At 43.8% G+C, this 23291-nt stretch overlaps 1 long non-coding RNA gene across 5 annotated transcripts in view; it reads left to right on the top strand.

Annotated features, from left to right (window-relative positions):
• LOC307181408 overlaps nt 1–23291 on the top strand; it is a 1608936-nt gene that overhangs the window by 1227608 nt on the left and 358037 nt on the right. For all 5 annotated transcript variants that reach the window (XR_013826691.1, XR_013826692.1, XR_013826693.1 and 2 more), the window contains exon 4: nt 21236–21317. This is a non-coding gene — a long non-coding RNA (uncharacterized lncRNA). The remainder of the gene's footprint in view (nt 1–21235; nt 21318–23291) is intronic.

The following is a 23291-nucleotide window of genomic DNA, read 5'->3' as shown; positions in this document are numbered from 1 at the left end:
GCTAGTCTCTCATTGGTTCTCGCTATTCCTGTTCATCTTCCGCAGAAATTGCAAACTGGGCCAAACAGGAGGTTAAAGGCGCTGACTCTCCAAGTGGGGAGAGTGTTAGTAAAGCTTCTGGAATGTTGCACCCGAGTACCAGGGGAGGAAAACTGAGACATATTTGAACACGTCTCCCGTTCACACGGTTGATCATACTCTGGGTTCCACATGCATGATTTAGCTGAAGGAAGAATACCTTAAACCTGGAGAGTTGAGACCCGTGGAATGGGTACCATGCAATATGTCTTCAAAGGGTCTTCATTTGCTCACCGAACCTCCCCAATCCTATCACTGCTGCGTTTATGCCCCTGTACACATGCTTGATTCTCTTTTGGAGACATAGCAATCCATAGGTTTTACGATACTTACTAGTCAGGTACATTCTTAGGCGTTTAATATGCGGTGTTGAGTCCATTTCGTTGAGCAAGGAGTAGCTCTTGTCTATTCCATATTTGGCTTAAGGAACTTTATCTGTGCTCATTTCAATCTCTGGTTTTATGCAGCACCCCACCTCACCTTTACCCTTAAGCAAGCATAAGTTGGTTTTCTAAATTTGAGACCCTGTTCTGTTCTGTAATTCAGTTCCTGTGTAGCCAAGTTTACATTCCGTGTATTACTGATATCTTATGATGTTTCTTTTTCTGTGTGACTTATTTCAATTAGAATCATCATACCTGAATCCACTCATTGTTCTGCTAAGGGCCTGATGACATAGATATCATTGCTGAGTGATATTGCTTTGTAAGTAAATACCACAACTTCTTTATGCATTTTTCACTTTCTGCGATGTTGAACTTGTACTGTAAACGAGGTTCTTGTAAACAGAGGCGTCCCAAACTTTGGGGTGGCTGTGTCTTTTTGATTTTAATTTCCCTAAGCTATAGGACCATAAGTGGAAGTGCCCTAGGCTCTGTTGCTTTGTGTTTTAGATGTTTCAGGAAACACCATACACTTCTCCCGAGTGTCTGTTGGCAATTTACATCCCGCCCATCAGCATAACAAGGCTCCCAGTTCTCCATGGCCTGTCCTGCCTTTCTGGATTTTACACTTTTTTCAGATGGCCCTTTTGACCGGGGGGAAGTGAGACTTCATTGTAGTGCAGATTTCCTTTGCAAGCTTGCTTGGTTGGCCAAAAAGGGCGTATGCGTTTTTTCCTGAATATATTCAGGAAAAAACGCATACGCCCTTTTTGGCCAAGTGCATCATTGTGGACGTTCTGCCTCTTTTCCTATGCTTTCAATGCAATTCCAGTCTACCTCCTGAAATCGGTTTCCTGCAATTCTGCCCCGCTTTCAAGTCCTCTTGGCAGCCTTACTTCAGTCTATTTTTGGACGATAGCTGTCATTTATAACTCTGCAGGTTTGTGAATTACAGTGCCCCTGAGCTCCTTTCTTCAACTCGCTTTCTTGTGACCTGGCCGCAACACCGCAGGATGGCTTCAGGCCCTAATCTGGTTCCGGCCCGGCATGCTAAGTCTTTGGTTAATTCCTCTTCTTGGTGGGAAATGAGAGTTAAATTTGCCCGTCCAGACACCTCCAGCTAGCCTCTCATTGGTTCTCGCTATTCCTGTTCATCTTCCGCAGAAATTGCAAACTGGGCCAAACAGGAGGTTAAAGGGACTGACTCTCCAAGTGGGGAGAGTGTTAGTAAAGCGTCTGGAATGTTGCACCCGAGTACCAGGGGAGGAAAACTGAGACATATTTGAACACGTCTCCCGTTCACACGGTTGATCATACTCTGGGTTCCACATGCATGTTTTAGCTGAAGGAAGAATACCTTAAACCTGGAGAGTTGAGACCCGTGGAATGGGTACCATGCAATATGTCTTCAAAGGGTCTTCATTTGCTCACCGAACCTCCCCAATCCTATCACTGCTGCGTTTATGCCCCTGTACACATGCTTGATTCTCTTTTGGAGACATAGCAATCCATAGGTTTTACGATACTTACTAGTCAGGTACATTCTTAGGCGTTTAATATGCGGTGTTGAGTCCATTTCGTTGAGCAAGGAGTAGCTCTTGTCTATTCCATATTTGGCTTAAGGAACTTTATCTGTGCTCATTTCAATCTCTGGTTTTATGCAGCACCCCACCTCACCTTTACCCTTAAGCAAGAATAAGTTGGTTTTCTAAATTTGAGACCCTGTTCTGTTCTGTAATTCAGTTCCTGTGTAGCCAAGTTTACATTCCGTGTATTACTGATATCTTATGATGTTTCTTTTTCTGTGTGACTTATTTCAGTTAGAATCATCATACCTGAATCCACTCATTGTTCTGCTAAGGGCCTGATGACACAGATTTCATTGCTGAGTGATATTGCTTTGTAAGTAAATACCACAACTTCTTTATCCATTTTTCACTTTCTGCGATGTTGAACTTGTACTGTAAACGAGGTTCTTGTAAACAGAGCCGTTCCAAACTTTGGGGTGGCTGTGTCTTTTTGATTTTAATTTCCCTAAGCTATAGGACCATAAGTGGAAGTGCCCTAGGTTCTGTTGCTTTGTTTTTTTGATGTTTCAGGAAACACCATACACTTCTCCTGAGTGGTTGTTGGCATTTTACATCCCGCCCATCAGCATAACAAGGCTCCCAGTTCTCCATGGCCTGTCCTGCCTTTCTGGATTTTACACTTTTTTCAGATGGCCCTTTTGACCGGGGGGAAGTGAGACTTCATTGTAGTGCAGATTTCCTTTGCAAGCTTGCTTGGTTGGCCAAAAAGGGCGTATGCGTTTTTTCCTGAATATATTCAGGAAAAAACGCATACGCCCTTTTTGGCCAAGTGCATCATTGTGGACGTTCTGCCTCTTTTCCTATGCTTTCAATGCAATTCCAGTCTACCTCCTGAAATCGGTTTCCTGCAATTCTGCCCCGCTTTCAAGTCCTCTTGGCAGCCTTACTTCAGTCTATTTTTGGACGATAGCTGTCATTTATAACTCTGCAGGTTTGTGAATTACAGTGCCCCTGAGCTCCTTTCTTCAACTCGCTTTCTTGTGACCTGGCCGCAACACCGCAGGATGGCTTCAGGCCCTAATCTGGTTCCGGCCCGGCATGCTAAGTCTTTGGTTAATTCCTCTTCTTGGTGGGAAATGAGAGTTAAATTTGCCCGTCCAGACACCTCCAGCTAGCCTCTCATTGGTTCTCGCTATTCCTGTTCATCTTCCGCAGAAATTGCAAACTGGGCCAAACAGGAGGTTAAAGGGACTGACTCTCCAAGTGGGGAGAGTGTTAGTAAAGCGTCTGGAATGTTGCACCCGAGTACCAGGGGAGGAAAACTGAGACATATTTGAACACGTCTCCCGATCAAATGGTTGATCATACTCTGGGTTCCACATGCATGTTTTAGCTGAAGGAAGAATACCTAAAACCTGGGTAGTTGAAACCCGTGGAATGGGTACCATGCAATATGACTTCAAAGGGTCTTCATTTGCTCACCGAATCTCCAATCCTATCACTGCTGCGTTTATGCCCCTGTACACATGCTTGATTCTCTTTCGGAGACATAGCAATCTATAGGTTTTAAGATACTTACTAGTCAGGTACATTCTTAGTCGTTTAATATGCGGTGTTGAGTCCATTTCGTTGAGCAAGGAGTAGCTCTTGTCTATTCCATATTTGGCTTAAGGAACTTTATCTGTGCTCATTTCAATCTCTGGTTTTATGCAGCACCCCAACTCACCTTTCCCCTTAAGCAAGCATAAGTTGTTTTTCTAAATTTGAGACCCTGTTCTGTTCTGTAATTCAGTTCCTGTGTAGCCAAGTTTACATTCCGTGTATTACTGATATCTTATGATGTTTCTTTTTCTGTGTGACTTATTTCAGTTAGAATCATCATACCTGAATCCACTCATTGTGCTGCTAAGGGCCTGATGACACAGATTTCATTGCTGAGTGATATTGCTTTGTAAGTAAATACCACAACTTCTTTATCCATTTTTCACTTTCTGCGATGTTGAACTTGTACTGTAAACGAGGTTCTTGTAAACAGAGCCGTTCCAAACTTTGGGGTGGCTGTGTCTTTTTGATTTTAATTTCCCTAAGCTATAGGACCATAAGTGGAAGTGCCCTAGGTTCTGTTGCTTTGTTTTTTAGATGTTTCAGGAAACACCATACACTTCTCCCGAGTGGTTGTTGGCAATTTACATCCCGCCCATCAGCATAACAAGGCTCCCAGTTCTCCATGGCCTGTCCTGCCTTTCTGGATTTTACACTTTTTTCAGATGGCCCTTTTGACCGGGGGGAAGTGAGACTTCATTGTAGTGCAGATTTCCTTTGCAAGCTTGCTTGGTTGGCCAAAAAGGGCGTATGCGTTTTTTCCTGAATATATTCAGGAAAAAACGCATACGCCCTTTTTGGCCAAGTGCATCATTGTGGACGTTCTGCCTCTTTTCCTATGCTTTCAATGCAATTCCAGTCTACCTCCTGAAATCGGTTTCCTGCAATTCTGCCCCGCTTTCAAGTCCTCTTGGCAGCCTTACTTCAGTCTATTTTTGGACGATAGCTGTCATTTATAACTCTGCAGGTTTGTGAATTACAGTGCCCCTGAGCTCCTTTCTTCAACTCGCTTTCTTGTGAGCTGGCCGCAACACCGCAGGATGGCTTCAGGCCCTAATCTGGCTCCGGTACGGCACGCTGACCCTTTGGTTATTTCCTCTTCCTGGTGGGAAATGAGAGTTAAATTTGCCCGTCCAGACACCTCCAGCTAGTCTCTCATTGGTTCTCGCTATTCCTGTTCATCTTCCGCAGAAATTGCAAACTGGGCCAAACAGGAGGTTAAAGGCGCTGACTCTCCAAGTGGGGAGAGTGTTAGTAAAGCGTCTGGAATGTTGCACCCGAGTACCAGGGGAGGAAAACTGAGACATATTTGAACACGTCTCTCATTCACATGGTTGATCATACTTGGGTTCCACATGCATGTTTTAGCTGAAGGAAGAATACCTTAAACCTGGAGAGTTGAGACCCGTGTAATGGGTACCATGCAATATGACTTCAAAGGGTCTTCATTTGCTCACCGAACCTCTCCAATCCTATCACTGCTGCGTTTATGCCCCTGTACACATGCTTGATTCTCTTTTGGAGACATAGCAATCCATAGGTTTTACGATACTTACTAGTCAGGTACATTCTTAGGCGTTTAATATGCGGTGTTGAGTCCATTTCGTTGAGCAAGGAGTAGCTCTTGTCTATTCCATATTTGACTTAAGGAACTTTATCTGTGCTCATTTCAATCTCTGGTTTTATGCAGCACCCCAACTCACCTTTACCCTTAAGCAAGCATAAGTTGGTTTTCTAAATTTGAGACCCTGTTCTGTTCTGTAATTCAGTTCCTGTGTAGCCAAGTTTACATTCCGTGTATTACTGATATCTTATGATGTTTCTTTTTCTGTGTGACTTATTTCAGTTAGAATCATCATACCTGAATCCACTCATTGTTCTGCTAAGGGCCTGATGACATAGATTTCATTGCTGAGTGATATTGCTTTGTAAGTAAATACCACAACTTCTTTATCCATTTTTCACTTTCTGCGATGTTGAACTTGTACTGTAAACGAGGTTCTTGTAAACAGAGCCGTTCCAAACTTTGGGGTGGCTGTGTCTTTTTGATTTTAATTTCCCTAAGCTATAGGACCATAAGTGGCAGTGCCCTAGGCTCTGTTGCTTTGTTTTTTAGATGTTTCAGGAAACACCATACACTTCTCCCGAGTGTCTGTTGGCAATTTACATCCCGCCCATCAGCATAACAAGGCTCCCAGTTCTCCATGGCCTGTCCTGCCTTTCTGGATTTTACACTTTTTTCAGATTGCCCTTTTGACCAGGGGGAAGTGAGACTTCATTGTAGTGCAGATTTCCTTTGCAAGCTTGCTTGGTTGGCCAAAAAGGGCCTATGCGTTTTTTCCTGAATATATTCAGGAAAAAACGTATACGCCCTTTTTGGCCAAGTGCATCATTGTGGACGTTCTGCCTCTTTTCCTATGCTTTCAATGCAATTCCAGTCTACCTCCTGAAATCGGTTTCCTGCAATTCTGCCCCGCTTTCAAGTCCTCTTGGCAGCCTTACTTCAGTCTATTTTTGGACGATAGCTGTCATTTATAACTCTGCAGGTTTGTGAATTACAGTGCCCCTGAGCTCCTTTCTTCAACTCGCTTTCTTGTGACCTGGCCGCAACACCGCAGGATGGCTTCAGGCCATAATCTGGTTCCGGCCCGGCATGCTGAGCCTTTGGTTAATTCCTCTTCCTGGTGGGAAATGAGAGTTAAATTTGCCCGTCCAGACACCTCCAGCTAGCCTCTCATTGGTTCTCGCTATTCCTGTTCATCTTCCGCAGAAATAGCAAACCGGGCCAAACAGGAGGTTAAAGGGACTGACTCTCCAAGTGGGGAGAGTGTTAGTAAAGCGTCTGGAATGTTGCACCTGAGTACCAGGGGAGGAAAACTGAGACATATTTGAACACGTCTCCCGATCACATGGTTGATCATACTCTAGGTTCCACATGCATGATTTAGCTGAAGGAAGAATACCTTAAACCTGGTTAGTTGAAACCCGTGGAATGGGTACCATGCAATATGACTTCAAAGGGTCTTCATTTGCTCACCGAACCTCTCCAATCCTATCACTGCTGCGTTTATGCCCCTGTACACATGCTTGATTCTCTTTTGGAGACATAGCAATCCATAGGTTTTACGATACTTACTAGTCAGGTACATTCTTAGGCGTTTAATATGCGGTGTTGAGTCCATTTCGTTGAGCAAGGAGTAGCTCTTGTCTATTCCATATTTGACTTAAGGAACTTTATCTGTGCTCATTTCAATCTCTGGTTTTATGCAGCACCCCACCTCGCCTTTACCCTTAAGCAAGCATAAGTTGGTTTTCTAAATTTGAGACCCTGTTCTGTTCTGTAATTCAGTTCCTGTGTAGCCAAGTTTACATTCCGTGTATTACTGATATCTTATGATGTTTCTTTTTCTGTGTGACTTATTTCAATTAGAATCATCATACCTGAATCCACTCATTGTTCTGCTAAGGGCCTGATGACATAGATTTCATTGCTGAGTGATATTGCTTTGTAAGTAAATACCACAACTTCTTTATGCATTTTTCACTTTCTGCGATGTTGAACTTGTACTGTAAACGAGGTTCTTGTAAACAGAGGCGTCCCAAACTTTGGGGTGGCTGTGTCTTTTTGATTTTAATTTCCCTAAGCTATAGGACCATAAGTGGCAGTGCCCTAGGCTCTGTTGCTTTGTGTTTTAGATGTTTCAGGAAACACCATACACTTCTCCCGAGTGTCTGTTGGCAATTTACATCCCGCCCATCAGCATAACAAGGCTCCCAGTTCTCCATGGCCTGTCCTGCCTTTCTGGATTTTACACTTTTTTCAGATGGCCCTTTTGACCGGGGGGAAGTGAGACTTCATTGTAGTGCAGATTTCCTTTGCAAGCTTGCTTGGTTGGCCAAAAAGGGCGTATGCGTTTTTTCCTGAATATATTCAGGAAAAAACGCATACGCCCTTTTTGGCCAAGTGCATCATTGTGGACGTTCTGCCTCTTTTCCTATGCTTTCAATGCAATTCCAGTCTACCTCCTGAAATCGGTTTCCTGCAATTCTGCCCCGCTTTCAAGTCCTCTTGGCAGCCTTACTTCAGTCTATTTTTGGACGATAGCTGTCATTTATAACTCTGCAGGTTTGTGAATTACAGTGCCCCTGAGCTCCTTTCTTCAACTCGCTTTCTTGTGACCTGGCCGCAACACCGCAGGATGGCTTCAGGCCCTAATCTGGTTCTGGCACGGCACGCTGAGCCTTTGTTTATTTCCTCCTCCTGGTGGGAAATGATAGTTAAATTTGCCCGTCCAGACACCTCCAGCTAGCCTCTCATTGGTTCTCGCTATTCCTGTTCATCTTCCACAGAAATTGCAAACTGGGCCAAACAGGAGGTTAAAGGCGCTGACTCTCCAAGTGGGGAGAGTGTTAGTAAAGCGTCTGGAATGTTGCACCCGAGTACCAGGGGAGGAAAACTGAGACATATTTGAACACGTCTCCCGATCAAATGGTTGATCATACTCTGGGTTCCACATGCATGTTTTAGCTGAAGGAAGAATACCTAAAACCTGGGTAGTTGAAACCCGTGGAATGGGTACCATGCAATATGACTTCAAAGGGTCTTCATTTGCTCACCGAACCTCTCCAATCCTATCACTGCTGCGTTTATGCCCCTGTACACATGCTTGATTCTCTTTCGGAGACATAGCAATCTATAGGTTTTAAGATACTTACTAGTCAGGTACATTCTTAGGCGTTTAATATGCGGTGTTGAGTCCATTTCGTTGAGCAAGGAGTAGCTCTTGTCTATTCCATATTTGGCTTAAGGAACTTTATCTGTGCTCATTTCAATCTCTGGTTTTATGCAGCACCCCAACTCACCTTTACCCTTAAGCAAGCATAAGTTGTTTTTCTAAATTTGAGACCCTGTTCTGTTCTGTAATTCAGTTCCTGTGTAGCCAAGTTTACATTCCGTGTATTACTGATATCTTATGATGTTTCTTTTTCTGTGTGACTTATTTCAGTTAGAATCATCATACCTGAATCCAGTAATTGTGCTGCTAAGGGCCTGATGACACAGATTTCATTGCTCAGTGATATTGCTTTGTAAGTAAATACCACAACTTCTTTATCCATTTTTCACTTTCTGCGATGTTGAACTTGTACTGTAAACGAGGTTCTTGTAAACAGAGCCGTTCCAAACTTTGGGGTGGCTGTGTCTTTTTGATTTTAATTTCCCTAAGCTATAGGACCATAAGTGGAAGTGCCCTAGGTTCTGTTGCTTTGTTTTTTAGATGTTTCAGGAAACACCATACACTTCTCCCGAGTGGTTGTTGGCAATTTACATCCCGCCCATCAGCATAACAAGGCTCCCAGTTCTCCATGGCCTGTCCTGCCTTTCTGGATTTTACACTTTTTTCAGATGGCCCTTTAGACCGGGGGGAAGTGAGACTTCATTGTAGTGCAGATTTCCTTTGCAAGCTTGCTTGGTTGGCCAAAAAGGGTGTATGCGTTTTTTCCTGAATATATTCAGGAAAAAACGCATACGCCCTTTTTGGCCAAGTACATCATTGTGGACGTTCTGCCTCTTTTCCTATGCTTTCAATGCAATTCCAGTCTACCTCCTGAAATCGGTTTCCTGCAATTCTGCCCCGCTTTCAAGTCCTCTTGGCAGCCTTACTTCAGTCTATTTTTGGACGATAGCTGTCATTTATAACTCTGCAGGTTTGTGAATTACAGTGCCCCTGAGCTCCTTTCTTCAACTCGCTTTCTTGTGAGCTGGCCGCAACACCGCAGGATGGCTTCAGGCCCTAATCTGGCTCCGGTACGGCACGCTGACCCTTTGGTTATTTCCTCTTCCTGGTGGGAAATGAGAGTTAAATTTGCCCGTCCAGACACCTCCAGCTAGTCTCTCATTGGTTCTCGCTATTCCTGTTCATCTTCCGCAGAAATTGCAAACTGGGCCAAACAGGAGGTTAAAGGCGCTGACTCTCCAAGTGGGGAGAGTGTTAGTAAAGCGTCTGGAATGTTGCACCCGAGTACCAGGGGAGGAAAACTGAGACATATTTGAACACGTCTCCCATTCACATGGTTGATCATACTTGGGTTCCACATGCATGTTTTAGCTGAAGGAAGAATACCTTAAACCTGGAGAGTTGAGACCCGTGTAATGGGTACCATGCAATATGACTTCAAAGGGTCTTCATTTGCTCACCGAACCTCTACAATCCTATCACTGCTGCGTTTATGCCCCTGTACACATGCTTGATTCTCTTTTGGAGACATAGCAATCCATAGGTTTTACAATACTTACTAGTCAGGTACATTCTTAGGCGTTTAATATGCGGTGTTGAGTCCATTTCGTTGAGCAAGGAGTAGCTCTTGTCTTTTCCATATTTGACATAAGGAACTTTATCTGTGCTCATTTCAATCTCTGGTTTTATGCAGCACCCCAACTCACCTTTACCCTTAAGCAAGCATAAGTTGGTTTTCTAAATTTGAGACCCTGTTCTGTTCTGTAATTCAGTTCCTGTGTAGCCAAGTTTACATTCCGTGTATTACTGATATCTTATGATGTTTCTTTTTCTGTGTGACTTATTTCAGTTAGAATCATCATACCTGAATCCACTCATTGTTCTGCTAAGGGCCTGATGACATAGATTTCATTGCTGAGTGATATTGCTTTGTAAGTAAATACCACAACTTCTTTATCCATTTTTCACTTTCTGCGATGTTGAACTTGTACTGTAAACGAGGTTCTTGTAAACAGAGCCGTTCCAAACTTTGGGGTGGCTGTGTCTTTTTGATTTTAATTTCCCTAAGCTATAGGACCATAAGTGGCAGTGCCCTAGGCTCTGTTGCTTTGTTTTTTAGATGTTTCAGGAAACACCATACACTTCTCCCGAGTGTCTGTTGGCAATTTACATCCCGCCCATCAGCATAACAAGGCTCCCAGTTCTCCATGGCCTGTCCTGCCTTTCTGGATTTTACACTTTTTTCAGATGGCCCTTTTGACCAGGGGGAAGTGAGACTTCATTGTAGTGCAGATTTCCTTTGCAAGCTTGCTTGGTTGGCCAAAAAGGGCCTATGCGTTTTTTCCTGAATATATTCAGGAAAAAACGTATACGCCCTTTTTGGCCAAGTGCATCATTGTGGACGTTCTGCCTCTTTTCCTATGCTTTCAATGCAATTCCAGTCTACCTCCTGAAATCGGTTTCCTGCAATTCTGCCCCGCTTTCAAGTCCTCTTGGCAGCCTTACTTCAGTCTATTTTTGGACGATAGCTGTCATTTATAACTCTGCAGGTTTGTGAATTACAGTGCCCCTGAGCTCCTTTCTTCAACTCGCTTTCTTGTGACCTGGCCGCAACACCGCAGGATGGCTTCAGGCCCTAATCTGGTTCCGGCCCGGCATGCTGAGCCTTTGGTTAATTCCTCTTCCTGGTGGGAAATGAGAGTTAAATTTGCCCGTCCAGACACCTCCAGCTAGCCTCTCATTGGTTCTCGCTATTCCTGTTCATCTTCCGCAGAAATAGCAAACCGGGCCAAACAGGAGGTTAAAGGGACTGACTCTCCAAGTGGGGAGAGTGTTAGTAAAGCGTCTGGAATGTTGCACCTGAGTACCAGGGGAGGAAAACTGAGACATATTTGAACACGTCTCCCGATCACATGGTTGATCATACTCTAGGTTCCACATGCATGATTTAGCTGAAGGAAGAATACCTTAAACCTGGTTAGTTGAAACCCGTGGAATGGGTACCATGCAATATGACTTCAAAGGGTCTTCATTTGCTCACCGAACCTCTCCAATCCTATCACTGCTGCGTTTATGCCCCTGTACACATGCTTGATTCTCTTTTGGAGACATAGCAATCCATAGGTTTTACGATACTTACTAGTCAGGTACATTCTTAGGCGTTTAATATGCGGTGTTGAGTCCATTTCGTTGAGCAAGGAGTAGCTCTTGTCTATTCCATATTTGACTTAAGGAACTTTATCTGTGCTCATTTCAATCTCTGGTTTTATGCAGCACCCCACCTCGCCTTTACCCTTAAGCAAGCATAAGTTGGTTTTCTAAATTTGAGACCCTGTTCTGTTCTGTAATTCAGTTCCTGTGTAGCCAAGTTTACATTCCGTGTATTACTGATATCTTATGATGTTTCTTTTTCTGTGTGACTTATTTCAATTAGAATCATCATACCTGAATCCACTCATTGTTCTGCTAAGGGCCTGATGACATAGATTTCATTGCTGAGTGATATTGCTTTGTAAGTAAATACCACAACTTCTTTATGCATTTTTCACTTTCTGCGATGTTGAACTTGTACTGTAAACGAGGTTCTTGTAAACAGAGGCGTCCCAAACTTTGGGGTGGCTGTGTCTTTTTGATTTTAATTTCCCTAAGCTATAGGACCATAAGTGGCAGTGCCCTAGGCTCTGTTGCTTTGTGTTTTAGATGTTTCAGGAAACACCATACACTTCTCCCGAGTGTCTGTTGGCAATTTACATCCCGCCCATCAGCATAACAAGGCTCCCAGTTCTCCATGGCCTGTCCTGCCTTTCTGGATTTTACACTTTTTTCAGATGGCCCTTTTGACCGGGGGGAAGTGAGACTTCATTGTAGTGCAGATTTCCTTTGCAAGCTTGCTTGGTTGGCCAAAAAGGGCGTATGCGTTTTTTCCTGAATATATTCAGGAAAAAACGCATACGCACTTTTTGGCCAAGTGCATCATTGTGGACGTTCTGCCTCTTTTCCTATGCTTTCAATGCAATTCCAGTCTACCTCCTGAAATCGGTTTCCTGCAATTCTGCCCCGCTTTCAAGTCCTCTTGGCAGCCTTACTTCAGTCTATTTTTGGACGATAGCTGTCATTTATAACTCTGCAGGTTTGTGAATTACAGTGCCCCTGAGCTCCTTTCTTCAACTCGCTTTCTTGTGACCTGGCCGCAACACCGCAGGATGGCTTCAGGCCCTAATCTGGTTCTGGCACGGCACGCTGAGCCTTTGTTTATTTCCTCCTCCTGGTGGGAAATGATAGTTAAATTTGCCCGTCCAGACACCTCCAGCTAGCCTCTCATTGGTTCTCGCTATTCCTGTTCATCTTCCACAGAAATTGCAAACTGGGCCAAACAGGAGGTTAAAGGCGCTGACTCTCCAAGTGGGGAGAGTGTTAGTAAAGCGTCTGGAATGTTGCACCCGAGTACCAGGGGAGGAAAACTGAGACATATTTGAACACGTCTCCCGATCAAATGGTTGATCATACTCTGGGTTCCACATGCATGTTTTAGCTGAAGGAAGAATACCTAAAACCTGGGTAGTTGAAACCCGTGGAATGGGTACCATGCAATATGACTTCAAAGGGTCTTCATTTGCTCACCGAACCTCTCCAATCCTATCACTGCTGCGTTTGTGCCCCTGTACACATGCTTGATTCTCTTTCGGAGACATAGCAATCTATAGGTTTTAAGATACTTACTAGTCAGGTACATTCTTAGGCGTTTAATATGCGGTGTTGAGTCCATTTCGTTGAGCAAGGAGTAGCTCTTGTCTATTCCATATTTGGCTTAAGGAACTTTATCTGTGCTCATTTCAATCTCTGGTTTTATGCAGCACCCCAACTCACCTTTACCCTTAAGCAAGCATAAGTTGTTTTTCTAAATTTGAGACCCTGTTCTGTTCTGTAATTCAGTTCCTGTGTAGCCAAGTTTACATTCCGTGTATTACTGATATCTTATGATGTTTCTTTTTCTGTGTGACTTATTTCAGTTAGAATCATCATACCTGAATCCACTCATTGTGCTGCTAAGGGCCTGATGACACAGATTTCATTGCTGAGTGATATTGCTTTGTAAGTAAATACCACAACTTCTTTATCCATTTTTCACTTTCTGCGATGTTGAACTTGTACTGTAAACGAGGTTCTTGTAAACAGAGCCGTTCCAAACTTTGGGGTGGCTGTGTCTTTTTGATTTTAATTTCCCTAAGCTATAGGACCATAAGTGGAAGTGCCCTAGGTTCTGTTGCTTTGTTTTTTAGATGTTTCAGGAAACACCATACACTTCTCCCGAGTGGTTGTTGGCAATTTACATCCCGCCCATCAGCATAACAAGGCTCCCAGTTCTCCATGGCCTGTCCTGCCTTTCTGGATTTTACACTTTTTTCAGATGGCCCTTTTGACCGGGGGGAAGTGAGACTTCATTGTAGTGCAGATTTCCTTTGCAAGCTTGCTTGGTTGGCCAAAAAGGGCGTATGCGTTTTTTCCTGAATATATTCAGGAAAAAACGCATACGCCCTTTTTGGCCAAGTACATCATTGTGGACGTTCTGCCTCTTTTCCTATGCTTTCAATGCAATTCCAGTCTACCTCCTGAAATCGGTTTCCTGCAATTCTGCCCCGCTTTCAAGTCCTCTTGGCAGCCTTACTTCAGTCTATTTTTGGACGATAGCTGTCATTTATAACTCTGCAGGTTTGTGAATTACAGTGCCCCTGAGCTCCTTTCTTCAACTCGCTTTCTTGTGAGCTGGCCGCAACACCGCAGGATGGCTTCAGGCCCTAATCTGGCTCCGGTACGGCACGCTGACCCTTTGGTTATTTCCTCTTCCTGGTGGGAAATGAGAGTTAAATTTGCCCGTCCAGACACCTCCAGCTAGTCTCTCATTGGTTCTCGCTATTCCTGTTCATCTTCCGCAGAAATTGCAAACTGGGCCAAACAGGAGGTTAAAGGCGCTGACTCTCCAAGTGGGGAGAGTGTTAGTAAAGCGTCTGGAATGTTGCACCCGAGTACCAGGGGAGGAAAACTGAGACATATTTGAACACGTCTCCCATTCACATGGTTGATCATACTTGGGTTCCACATGCATGTTTTAGCTGAAGGAAGAATACCTTAAACCTGGAGAGTTGAGACCCGTGTAATGGGTACCATGCAATATGACTTCAAAGGGTCTTCATTTGCTCACCGAACCTCTCCAATCCTATCACTGCTGCGTTTATGCCCCTGTACACATGCTTGATTCTCTTTTGGAGACATAGCAATCCATAGGTTTTACGATACTTACTAGTCAGGTACATTCTTAGGCGTTTAATATGCGGTGTTGAGTCCATTTCGTTGAGCAAGGAGTAGCTCTTGTCTATTCCATATTTGACTTAAGGAACTTTATCTGTGCTCATTTCAATCTCTGGTTTTATGCAGCACCCCAACTCACCTTTCCCCTTAAGCAAGCATAAGTTGGTTTTCTAAATTTGAGACCCTGTTCTGTTCTGTAATTCAGTTCCTGTGTAGCCAAGTTTACATTCCGTGTATTACTGATATCTTATGATGTTTCTTTTTCTGTGTGACTTATTTCAGTTAGAATCATCATACCTGAATCCACTCATTGTTCTGCTAAGGGCCTGATGACATAGATTTCATTGCTGAGTGATATTGCTTTGTAAGTAAATACCACAACTTCTTTATCCATTTTTCACTTTCTGCGATGTTGAACTTGTACTGTAAACGAGGTTCTTGTAAACAGAGCCGTTCCAAACTTTGGGGTGGCTGTGTCTTTTTGATTTTAATTTCCCTAAGCTATAGGACCATAAGTGGCAGTGCCCTAGGCTCTGTTGCTTTGTTTTTTAGATGTTTCAGGAAACACCATACACTTCTCCCGAGTGTCTGTTGGCAATTTACATCCCGCCCATCAGCATAACAAGGCTCCCAGTTCTCCATGGCCTGTCCTGCCTTTCTGGATTTTACACTTTTTTCAGATGGCCCTTTTGACCAGGGGGAAGTGAGACTTCATTGTAGTGCAGATTTCCTTTGCAAGCTTGCTTGGTTGGCCAAAAAGGGCCTATGCGTTTTTTCCTGAATATATTCAGGAAAAAACGTATACGCCCTTTTTGGCCAAGTGCATCATTGTGGACGTTCTGCCTCTTTTCCTATGCTTTCAATGCAATTCCAGTCTACCTCCTGAAATCGGTTTCCTGCAATTCTGCCCCGCTTTCAAGTCCTCTTGGCAGCCTTACTTCAGTCTATTTTTGGACGATAGCTGTCATTTATAACTCTGCAGGTTTGTGAATTACAGTGCCCCTGAGCTCCTTTCTTCAACTCGCTTTCTTTTGAGCTGGCCGCAACACCGCAGGATGGCTTCAGGCCCTAATCTGGTTCCGGCCCGGCATGCTGAGCCTTTGGTTAATTCCTCTTCCTGGTGGGAAATGAGAGTTAAATTTGCCCGTCCAGACACCTCCAGCTAGCCTCTCATTGGTTCTCGCTATTCCTGTTCATCTTCCGCAGAAATAGCAAACCGGGCCAAACAGGAGGTTAAAGGGACTGACTCTCCAAGTGGGGAGAGTGTTAGTAAAGCGTCTGGAATGTTGCACCTGAGTACCAGGGGAGGAAAACTGAGACATATTTGAACACGTCTCCCGATCACATGGTTGATCATACTCTAGGTTCCACATGCATGATTTAGCTGAAGGAAGAATACCTTAAACCTGGTTAGTTGAAACCCGTGGAATGGGTACCATGCAATATGACTTCAAAGGGTCTTCATTTGCTCACCGAACCTCTCCAATCCTATCACTGCTGCGTTTATGCCCCTGTACACATGCTTGATTCTCTTTTGGAGACATAGCAATCCATAGGTTTTACGATACTTACTAGTCAGGTACATTCTTAGGCGTTTAATATGCGGTGTTGAGTCCATTTCGTTGAGCAAGGAGTAGCTCTTGTCTATTCCATATTTGACTTAAGGAACTTTATCTGTGCTCATTTCAATCTCTGGTTTTATGCAGCACCCCACCTCGCCTTTACCCTTAAGCAAGCATAAGTTGGTTTTCTAAATTTGAGACCCTGTTCTGTTCTGTAATTCAGTTCCTGTGTAGCCAAGTTTACATTCCGTGTATTACTGATATCTTATGATGTTTCTTTTTCTGTGTGACTTATTTCAATTAGAATCATCATACCTGAATCCACTCATTGTTCTGCTAAGGGCCTGATGACATAGATATCATTGCTGAGTGATATTGCTTTGTAAGTAAATACCACAACTTCTTTATGCATTTTTCACTTTCTGCGATGTTGAACTTGTACTGTAAACGAGGTTCTTGTAAACAGAGGCGTCCCAAACTTTGGGGTGGCTGTGTCTTTTTGATTTTAATTTCCCTAAGCTATAGGACCATAAGTGGCAGTGCCCTAGGCTCTGTTGCTTTGTGTTTTAGATGTTTCAGGAAACACCATACACTTCTCCCGAGTGTCTGTTGGCAATTTACATCCCGCCCATCAGCATAACAAGGCTCCCAGTTCTCCATGGCCTGTCCTGCCTTTCTGGATTTTACACTTTTTTCAGATGGCCCTTTTGACCGGGGGGAAGTGAGACTTCATTGTAGTGCAGATTTCCTTTTCAAGCTTGCTTGGTTGGCCAAAAAGGGCGTATGCGTTTTTTCCTGAATATATTCAGGAAAAAACGCATACGCCCTTTTTGGCCAAGTGCATCATTGTGGACGTTCTGCCTCTTTTCCTATGCTTTCAATGCAATTCCAGTCTACCTCCTGAAATCGGTTTCCTGCAATTCTGCCCCGCTTTCAAGTCCTCTTGGCAGCCTTACTTCAGTCTATTTTTGGACGATAGCTGTCATTTATAACTCTGCAGGTTTGTGAATTACAGTGCCCCTGAGCTCCTTTCTTCAACTCGCTTTCTTGTGACCTGGCCGCAACACCGCAGGATGGCTTCAGGCCCTAATCTGGTTCTGGCACGGCACGCTGAGCCTTTGTTTATTTCCTCCTCCTGGTGGGAAATGATAGTTAAATTTGCCCGTCCAGACACCTCCAGCTAGCCTCTCATTGGTTCTCGCTATTCCTGTTCATCTTCCACAGAAATTGCAAACTGGGCCAAACAGGAGGTTAAAGGCGCTGACTCTCCAAGTGGGGAGAGTGTTAGTAAAGCGTCTGGAATGTTGCACCCGAGTACCAGGGGAGGAAAACTGAGACATATTTGAACACGTCTCCCGATCAAATGGTTGATCATACTCCGGGTTCCACATGCATGTTTTAGCTGAAGGAAGAATACCTAAAACCTGGGTAGTTGAAACCCGTGGAATGGGTACCATGCAATATGACTTCAAAGGGTCTTCATTTGCTCACCGAACCTCTCCAATCCTATCACTGCTGCGTTTATGCCCCTGTACACATGCTTGATTCTCTTTCGGAGACATAGCAATCTATAGGTTTTAAGATACTTACTAGTCAGGTACATTCTTAGGCGTTTAATATGCGGTGTTGAGTCCATTTCGTTGAGCAAGGAGTAGCTCTTGTCTATTCCATATTTGGCTTAAGGAACTTTATCTGTGCTCATTTCAATCTCTGGTTTTATGCAGCACCCCAACTCACCTTTACCCTTAAGCAAGCATAAGTTGGTTTTCTAAATTTGAGACCCTGTTCTGTACTGTAATTCAGTTCCTGTGTAGCCAAGTTTACATTCCGTGTATTACTGATATCTTATGATGTTTCTTTTTCTGTGTGACTTATTTCAGTTAGAATCATCATACCTGAATCCACTCATTGTGCTGCTAAGGGCCTGATGACACAGATTTCATTGCTGAGTGATATTGCTTTGTAAGTAAATACCACAACTTCTTTATCCATTTTTCACTTTCTGCGATGTTGAACTTGTACTGTAAACGAGGTTCTTGTAAACAGAGCCGTTCCAAACTTTGGGGTGGCTGTGTCTTTTTGATTTTAATTTCCCTAAGCTATAGGACCATAAGTGGAAGTGCCCTAGGTTCTGTTGCTTTGTTTTTTAGATGTTTCAGGAAACACCATACACTTCTCCCGAGTGGTTGTTGGCAATTTACATCCCGCCCATCAGCATAACAAGGCTCCCAGTTCTCCATGGCCTGTCCTGCCTTTCTGGATTTTACACTTTTTTCAGATGGCCCTTTTGACCGGGGGGAAGTGAAACTTCATTGTAGTGCAGATTTCCTTTGCAAGCTTGCTTGGTTGGCCAAAAAGGGCGTATGCGTTTTTTCCTGAATATATTCAGGAAAAAACGCATACGCCCTTTTTGGCCAAGTGCATCATTGTGGACGTTCTGCCTCTTTTCCTATGCTTTCAATGCAATTCCAGTCTACCTCCTGAAATCGGTTTCCTGCAATTCTGCCCCGCTTTCAAGTCCTCTTGGCAGCCTTACTTCAGTCTATTTTTGGACGATAGCTGTCATTTATAACTCTGCAGGTTTGTGAATTACAGTGCCCCTGAGCTCCTTTCTTCAACTCGCTTTCTTTTGAGCTGGCCGCAACACCCCAGGATGGCTTCAGGTCCTAATCTGGTTCCGGTACGGCACGCTGAGCCTTTGGTTATTTCCTCTTCCTGTTGGGAAATAAGAGTTAAATTTGCCCGTCCAGACACCTCCAGCTAGCCTCTCATTGGTTCTCGCTATTCCTGTTCATCTTCCGCAGAAATTGCAAACTGGGCCAAACAGGAGGTTAAAGGGACTGACTCTCCAAGTGGGGAGAGTGTTAGTAAAGCGTCTGGAATGTTGCACCCGAGTACCAGGGGAGGAAACCTGAGACATATTTGAACACGTCTCCTGATCACATGGTTGATCATACTCTGGGTTCCACATGCATGTTTTAGCTGAAGGAAGAATACCTAAAACCTGGGTAGTTGAAACCCGTGGAATGGGTACCATGCAATATGACTTCAAAGGGTCTTCATTTGTTCACCGAACCTCTCCAATCCTATCACTGCTGCGTTTATGCCCCTGTACACATGCTTGATTCTCTTTCGGAGAGATAGCAATCCATAGGTTTTAAGATACTTACTAGTCAGGTACATTCTTAGGCGTTTAATATGCGGTGTTGAGTCCATTTCGTTGAGCAAGGAGTAGCTCTTGTCTATTCCATATTTGGCTTAAGGAACTTTATCTGTGCTCATTTCAATCTCTGGTTTTATGCAGCAACCCAACTCACCTTTCCCCTTAAGCAAGCATAAGTTGGTTTTCTAAATTTGAGAACCTGTTCTGTTTTGGAATTCAGTTCCTGTGTAGCCAAGTTTACATTCCGTGTATTAGTGATATCTTATGATGTTTCTTTTTCTGTGTGACTTATTTCAGTTAGAATCATCGTACCTGAATCTACTCATTATGCTGCTACGGGCCTGATGACATAGATTTCATTGCTGAGTGATACTGCATTGTACGTAAGTACCACAAGTTCTTTATCCATTTTTCACTTTCTGCGATGTTGAACTTGTACTGTAAACGAGGTTCTTGTAAACAGAGCCGTTCCAAACTTTGGGGTGGCTGTGTCTTTTTGATTTTAATTTCCCTAAGCTATAGGACCATAAGTGGAAGTGCCCTAGGCTCTGTTGCTTTGTTTTTTAGATGTTTCAGGAGACACCATACAGTTCTCCCGAGTGTCTGTTGGCAATTTACATCCCGCCCATCAGCATAACAAGGCTCCCAGTTCTCAATGGCCTGTTGCCTTCTGGATTTTACACTTTTTTCAGATGGCCCTTTTGACCGGGGGGAAGTGAGACTTCATTGTAGTGCAGATTTCCTTTGCAAGCTTGCTTGGTTGGCCAAAAAGGGCGTATGCGTTTTTTCCTGATTATATTCAGGAAAAAACGCATACGCCCTTTTTGGCCAAGTGCATCATTGTGGACGTTCTGCCTCTTTTCCTATGCTTTCAATGCAATTCCAGTCTACCTCCTGAAATCGGTTTCCTGCAATTCTGCCCCGCTTTCAAGTCCTCTTGGCAGCCTTACTTCAGTCTATTTTTGGACGATAGCTGTCATTTATAACTCTGCAGGTTTGTGAATTACAGTGCCCCTGAGCTCCTTTCTTCAACTCGCTTTCTTGTGACCTGGCCGCAACACCGCAGGATGGCTTCAGGCCCTAATCTGTTTCCGGCACGGCATGCTGAGCCTTTGGTTAATTCCTCTTCCTGGTGGGAAATGAGAGTTAAATTTGCCCATCCAGACACCTCCAGCTAGCCTCTCATTGGTTCTCGCTATTCCTGTTCATCTTCCGCAGAAATTGCAAACTGGGCCAAACAGGAGGTTAAAGGGACTGACTCTCCAAGTGGGGAGAGTGTTAGTAAAGCGTCTGGAATGTTGCACCCGAGTACCAGGGGAGGAAAACTGAGACATATTTGAACACGTCTCCTGATCACATTGTTGATCACACTCTAGGTTCCACATGCATGTTTTAGCTGAAGGAAGAATACCTTAAACCTGGGTAGTTGAAACCTGTGGAATGGGTACCATGCAATATGACTTCAAAGGGTCTTCATTTGCTCACCGAACCTCTCCAATCCTAGCACTGCTGCGTTTATTCCCCTGTACACATGCTTGATTCTCTTTCGGTGACATAGCAATCCATAGGTTTTAAGATACTTACTAGTCAGGTACATTCTTAGGCGTTTAATATGGGGTGTTGAGTCCATTTCGTTGAGCAAGGAGTAGCTCTTGTCTATTCCATATTTCGCTTAAGGAACTTTATCTGTGCTCATTTCAATCTCTGGTTTTATGCAGCAACCCAACTCACCTTTCCCCTTAAGCAAGCATAGTTGGTTTTCTAAATTTGAGACCCTGTTCTGTTCTGTAATTCAGTTCCTGTGTAGCCAAGTTTAATTCCGTGTATTAGTGATATCTTATGATGTTTCTTTTTCTGTGTGACTTATTTCAGTTAGAATCATCATACCTGAATCCACTCATTATCCTGCTACGGGCCTGATGACATAGATTTCATTGCTGAGTGATACTGCATTTTACGTAAGTACCACAAGTTCTTTATCCATTTTTCACTTTCTGTGATATTGAACTAGTACGGTAAACGAGGTTCTTGTAAACAGAGGCGTCCCAAACTTTGGGGTGGCTGTGTCTTTTTGATTTTAATTTCCCTAAGCTATAGGACCATAAGTGGCAGTGCCCTAGGCTCTGTTGCTTTGTTTTTTAGATGTTTCAGGAAACACCATACACTTCTCCCTAGTGTCTGTTGGCAATTTACAGCCCGCCCATCAGCATAACAAGGCTCCCAGTTCTCCATGGCCTGTCCTGCCTTTCTGGATTTTACACTTTTTTCAGATGGCCCTTTTGACCGGGGGGAAGTGAGACTTCATTGTAGTGCAGATTTCCTTTGCAAGCTTGCTTGGTTGGCCAAAAAGGGCGTATGCGTTTTTTCCTGAATATATTCAGGAAAAAACGCATACGCCCTTTTTGGCCAAGTGCATCATTGTGGACGTTCTGCCTCTTTTCCTATGCTTTCAATGCAATTCCAGTCTACCTCCTGAAATCGGTTTCCTGCAATTCTGCCCCGCTTTCAAGTCCTCTTGGCAGCCTTACTTCAGTATATTTTTGGACGATAGCTGTCATTTATAACTCTGCAGGTTTGTGAATTACAGTGCCCCTGAGCTCCTTTCTTCAACTCGCTTTCTTTTGAGCTGGCCGCAACACCGCAGGATGGCTTCAGGCCCTAATCTGGTTCCTGCACGGCACGCTGAGCCTTTGGTTATTTCCTCTTCCTGGTGGGAAATGAGAGTTAAATTTGTCCGTCCAGACACCTCCAGCTAGCCTCTCATTGGTTCTCGCTATTCCTGTTCATCTTCCGCAGAAATTGCAAACTGGGCCAAACAGGAGGTTAAAGGCGCTGACTCTCCAAGTGGGGAGACTGTTAGTAAAGCATCTGGAATGTTGCACCCGAGTACCAGGGGAGGAAAACTGAGACATATTTGAACACGTCTCCCGTTCACATGGTTTATCATACTCTGGGTTCCACATGCATGTTTTAGCTGAAGGAAGAATACCTTAAACCTGGAGAGTTGAGACCCGTGTAATGGGTACCATGCAATGTGACTTCAAAGGGTCTTCATTTGCTCACCGAACCTCTCCAATCCTATCACTGCTGCGTTTATGCCCCTGTACACATGCTTGATTCTCTTTTGGAGACATAGCAATCCATAGGTTTTACGATACTTACTAGTCAGGTACATTCTTAGGCGTTTAATATGCGGTGTTGAGTCCATTTCGTTGAGCAAGGAGTAGCTCTTGTCTATTCCATATTTGACTTAAGGAACTTTATCTGTGCTCATTTCAATCTCTGGTTTTATGCAGCACCCCACCTCACCTTTACCCTTAAGCAAGCATAAGTTGGTTTTCTAAATTTGAGACCCTGTTCTGTTCTGTAATTCAGTTCCTGTGTAGCCAAGTTTACATTCCGTGTATTACTGATATCTTATGATGGTTCTTTTTCTGTGTGACTTATTTCAGTTAGAATCATCATACCTGAATCCACTCATTGTGCTGCTAAGGGCCTGATGACATAGATTTCATTGCTGAGTGATATTGCTTTGTAAGTAAATACCACAACTTCTTTATCCATTTTTCACTTTCTGCGATGTTGAACTTGTACTGTAAATGAGGTTCTTGTAAACAGAGGCGTCCCAAACTTTGGGGTGGCTGTGTCTTTTTGATTTTAATTTCCCTAAGCTATAGGACCATAAGTGGCAGTGCCCTAGGCTCTCTTGCTTTGTGTTTTAGATGTTTCAGGAAACAGCATACACTTCTCCGGAGTGTCTGTTGGCAATTTACATCCCGCCCATCAGCATAACAAGGCTCCCAGTTCTCCATGGCCTGTCCTGCCTTTCTGGATTTTACACTTTTTTCAGATGGCCCTTTTGACTGGGGGTAACTGAGACTTCATTGTAGTGCAGATTTCCTTTGCAAGCTTGCTTGGTTGGCCAAAAAGGG

This window comes from Stenella coeruleoalba (assembly GCF_951394435.1).
Source record: "Stenella coeruleoalba genome assembly, contig: scaffold_69, whole genome shotgun sequence".
Classification (NCBI taxonomy): Eukaryota; Metazoa; Chordata; class Mammalia; order Artiodactyla; family Delphinidae; genus Stenella; species Stenella coeruleoalba.
The sequence above is the reverse complement of the archived record's forward strand: the minus strand, read 5'-3'. Positions and strand labels throughout refer to the sequence as shown.